Source organism: Coregonus lavaretus, assembly GCF_964263955.1.
Source record: "Coregonus lavaretus genome assembly, contig: HAP1_SCAFFOLD_5929, whole genome shotgun sequence".
Taxonomy (NCBI): Eukaryota; Metazoa; Chordata; class Actinopteri; order Salmoniformes; family Salmonidae; genus Coregonus; species Coregonus lavaretus.
The window spans coordinates 1-5,000 of NW_028158654.1; the positions used below are offsets into that span (position 1 = coordinate 1).

Here is a 5,000-nt window from a genome sequence, read left to right on the forward strand (position 1 = left end):
TTAAACTGAGTGTACAAACAATAGGAACACCTGCTCTTTCCATGACATAGACTGACCAGGTGAATCCAGGTGAAAGCTATGATCCCTTATTGATGTCACTTGTTAAATCCACTTCAATCAGTGTCGATGAAGGGGAGGAGACCGGTTAAAGAAGGATTTAAGTCTTGAGACAATTGAGACATGGATGTGTGCCATTCGGAGGGTGAATGGGCATGATAAAAGATTTAAGTGCCTTTTGAACAGGGTATGGTAGTAGGTGCCAGGTGCACCGGTTTGTGTCAAGAACTGCAATGCTGCTGGGTTTTTCACGCTCAACAGTTTCCCCGTGTGTATCAAGAATGGTCCACCACCTAAAGGACATCCAGCCAACTTGACACAACTGTGGGAAGCATTTGAAGTCAACATGGGGCAGTATCCCTGTGGAACGCTTTCGACACCTTGTAGAGTCCACGCCGCAACGAACTGAGGCTGTTCTGAGGACAAAAAGGGGCGGTGCAACTCAATATTAGGAAGGTGTTCTTAATGTTTTGTACACTCAGTGTATAAAATTTCATTCCAATGATCATTTCACTGACATTTTTTGAAGGACCTTGGTGTTTACACTTCATGCTATTATATGCAATTTGTATAAGATACCTGTTATGTGAACTGTGTGTGAAAAATATATAAAGTTGTTGAGTGGTCTGCTGAAGTATTCTGTGATTTTGTTTTAATGTTAACGTGGAAATACATTCATTCTAATTTCATAGGGTTTGTTTAGAATTATGTTCAATAGAAATATTTAAGACAAAAGCTACCCCTTGTGTAGTTTAGGGCAATTTACTGGTCCAGCCCGTTTCATATGTAAGTCACCTTGCATGAGCCTTTGTGTCACGTTCGTTGAATGACGCGTCAGACCAAGGCGCAGCGTGATATACGTACATGTTTATTTACACTGAATAAACACACGACAAAACAACAAACAAACGAAACGTGTAGTCCTAAGGTTGTACATACAACAAACCTTACCCGGAACAAGATCCCACAACTCAATAGTGCCAATAGGCTGCCTAAGTATGGTCTCCAATCAGAGGCAACGAGCGACAGCTGCCTCTGATTGGGAACGTTCTTATCATAACAATAATCTCAGTGCCCCCTTCCCTAGCGGTTATTCGTTTATTGGGATCCCCATTAGCTCTTCCTGGGGTCCACAAAAAAACACAAAACATGACAAGTAACAAAACACTGATACACTGATAGACGAGGACAGTCACACAAATTTAAAATACAATTATATACAAACAATACAACAAAATAATAATGCGTGTTAAAATGTGTCTGCGTGTGTGCGTGTGTCCCCTCACTGCTTGAGTAATTGGAGATGGAAGGGAGTTCCATGCGATCATGGCCTCTGTATAATACTGTGCCTTGCCATGAATTCGTTTTGGACTTGGGGGCTGTGAAGAGACCCCTGGTGGCATGTATTGTGGGGTATGTATGGGTGTCTGAGCTGAATGTTATTTGATCATGCAGACAATTTGGAATTTTCATCACAGTAATATTTATTTCCACTCCCTCCGTCTCTCCTTCCCTTACAACCACCGCCAAGGGATAACACAGGGAGGGAGGGAGGGAGGGAGTGGAAGGAGGGGGGAGTGGAAGGAGGGAGGGAGTGGAAGGAGGGGGGAGGGGGAGGGGGGGAGTGGAAGGAGGGAGGGGGGGGGGAGTGGAAGGAGGGAGGGAGGGAGTGGAGGAGGGAGGGAGGGAGTGGAAGGAGGGGGGAGGGGGAGAGAGGAAAGAAGGAAGGAGGGAGGGAGGGAAGGAGTGGAAGGAGGGAGGGAGAGGGGGGGGGAAGGAGGGGGGAGGGAGGGAGTGGAAGGAGAGGGAGGGGGAGAGAGGAAGGAGGGAGGGAGGGAGTGGAAGAAGGGAGTGGAAGGAGGGAGGGAAGGAGGGAGGGAGGGAGTGGAAGGAGGGAGGGAGGGAGGGAGTGGAAGAAGGGTGTGGTTTCCATACTGTAGGACATCATTCTACATTCCTAACCAAGTGGGAAGGTAAATGTACCACATATCACTGGGAACAATCCACCTGAACGGCCCTCCAGCTGGTATTTACTAGTGGGGAAACTTGTCCATCGTCTCTGAGCTCCAACTTCTCCCACATGCTGACCTCTGACGTCACCTACTAAGGAAATGACTTCAATAAAGGCATTTTCGGGCAGTTAAATGCACCAACAAAGGGAAAGGGAAAGGGGGTACAACTGAATGTACAACTGAATGAACAACTGAATGTACAACTGAATGTACAACTGAATGAACAACTGAATGTACAACTGAATGAACAACTGAATGTACAACTGAATGTACAACTGAATGAACAACTGAATGTACAACTGAATGTATAACTGAATGTACAACTGAAATGTGTCTTCCGTATTTAACCCAACCCCTATGTATCAAAACATGATTTATAAAAAGCTATCTATTAATATGTCTTTTTAATACTATGATTTCTTTCCAAGCATGAAAGCTGTACTTTTAGTTTATGGTTGACGCAGATTGTTGGCCATTAGAAAATTGAATTTCTCAACAGGTTCAAAGCATGTGAATGCATCCAACGTTTATTTAATAATAATATACGCCATTTAACAAACGCTTTTATCCAAAGCGACTTGGAGTCCTGCGCGCATACATCTGACATATGGGTGGTCCCAGGAATCGAACCCCCTATCCTGGCATTGCAAGCACCATGCTGGACCAACTAAGCTATAGAGGACCACCTTTATGACTTCACAACTGGTAATTACCACCTTCCCACTTGGTTATGAAGGCAGCATAAGGCTCTGTGTAGGGCAGGCAGTAGGTTGGGTCAGATATAAGGGTTAGTCCAGTAGATTGGGCCAGATATAAGAGTTAGTCCAGTAGATTGGGACAGATATAAGAGTTAGTCCAGTATATTGGGCCAGATATAAGGGTTAGTCCAGTAGATTGGGCCAGATATAAGAGTTAGTCCAGTAGGTTGGGCCAGATATTAGGGTTAGTCCAGTAGATTGGGCCAGATATAAGAGTTAGTCCAGTAGATTGGGCCAGATATAAGAGTTAGTCCAGTAGGTTGGGCCAGATATTAGGGTTAGTCCAGTAGATTGGGCCAGATATAAGATTTAGTCCAGTAGATTGGGCCAGATATAAGAGTTAGTCCAGTAGGTTGGGCCAGATATTAGGGTTAGTCCAGTAGATTGGGCCAGATATAAGAGTTAGTCCAGTAGGTTGGGCCAGATATTAGAGTTAGTCCAGTAGGTTGGGCCAGATATTAGGGTTAGTCCAGTAGAGGTTGGAACTGTATCATTCCATCCTCTCTGAGCACCAGCTAGTATGCAAACAAGGAGGGTGCTGAAAACTCACAGGTAGTGTTTTAGAGCAACCATTCTACTGAATTGCAGTTCACCACCTGTGCGGAATCACTGATCTACAAATCATAATGAGTAATTATTTTGGATGCAAGTTGATTTGTAGATCAGTCAGTCTGTCAGAATTGATGCGCTCAAACACGGCCATTGCCAGTCTTCTGCGTGGAGCACAATTGCAGCTACATCCTGTTGTGAAAGAGCAGGAGTTTTTCCTGAACACGTGACCTGAACAGGAAAAACTAGGGCCCAAAGTTGTCTATATATTACATGCCTAATAATATTATTTCAAATATAGTCACTCAGTGACATCCTTACAAATCTCTAAAAGCCTGGTCTTCCGAGGCTATTTCTAATAAATGTATTACATTTGGGAAACTATATCTTAATCAGGTAACCTGGTCAACTGTTGGTCAGGTAACCTGGTCAACTGTTGGTCAGGTAATTATTATTATTATATGCCATTTAGCAGACGCTTTTATCCAAAGCGACTTACAGTCATGCGTGCATACATTTTTGTGTATGGGTGGTCCCGGGGATCAAACCCACTACCTTGGCGTTACAAGCGCCGTGCTCTACCAGCTGAGCTACAGAGGACCACAGGTAACTTGGTCAATTCTTGGTCAGGCAACTTGGTCAGGTAACTTGGTCAAGAAAAACTCCTGACCCTGGTTGATATGAAACCTCAATAACAAAACCCATTTAATTACTTTTTGTCTTTATTAGTTATAAAATATGCAGTTTATTTGACACACATCTGCAGTGAACAGTTAAAAAGCACAATGTAAAAATAAAAATCATATGTTTTCCATATCGTAGATAGTTAAACGTAGTCTCATGGTCCAATCATGGACACAGCAAATCATTGTCTTCTCTTGATGTCGATGCATGAAATATATTTTTCCAAAAATATTCATGTTATTGTAATACCAAAATTCATCTGAACATACTTTACTAAGAGAACACTATTAAAATATATACATTTACTTTATATTTACCCATTGAATATATATCAATACCAAAAATAGACTTGAACAACACCTTTCAGGAGGAAGGTCTTCTTTAAATACAGTGCGGTCCACAATTAGTGACACCCTTGATAAAGATTAGCAAAAATTACTGTATAAAATATTTTTAAAATGCTATATTGTATGCTCCAAAACATTGGGAAATTATATTAATTTATACTACTACAATTGCTCAGAGTAATAAAACAATTGTTGACACCCGTTTTCAATACCTCACCTTGCGAGGATAACAGCACTGAGCTTTTTTCTGAAATGTTTTTATGAGATTGGAGACCACATTGGGAGGGATCTTAGACCATTGCTTCATTCAGAATCCTTCCGGATCCTTGATATCCTTAGTCTTCAATTCAAACAACGGGTTTTCAATGCGTTTCAAGTCCGGAGACTGAGATGGCCATTGCAAAAATTGTGATTTTTAACAAGAACCAGTGGAAGGAAAACAGCCCCATAACATCAAAGATCCACCACCCTATTTTACAGTAGGTGTGGGGTTATTTTCTGCTCATGCGTTTTCATTTGGACGCCAAAACCCACCACTTCTGTGCGTGGACAAAGAGTTCTATTTTCATGTCATCCAACAAATGTAAACGGCT

At 42.3% G+C, this 5,000-nt stretch overlaps 1 protein-coding gene across 1 annotated transcript in view; it reads right to left on the reverse strand.

The window, feature by feature from the left end:
* Positions 1–4,083: 4,083 nt before the first annotated feature.
* LOC311123712 (plakophilin-3-like) overlaps positions 4,084–5,000 on the reverse strand; it is a gene marked incomplete at its 5' end in the record, with an annotated part of 27,241 nt that continues 26,324 nt past the window's right edge. Inside the window, one exon of the mRNA XM_084197951.1 lies at positions 4,084–5,000. This exon is cut by the window's right edge and continues 2,327 nt beyond it.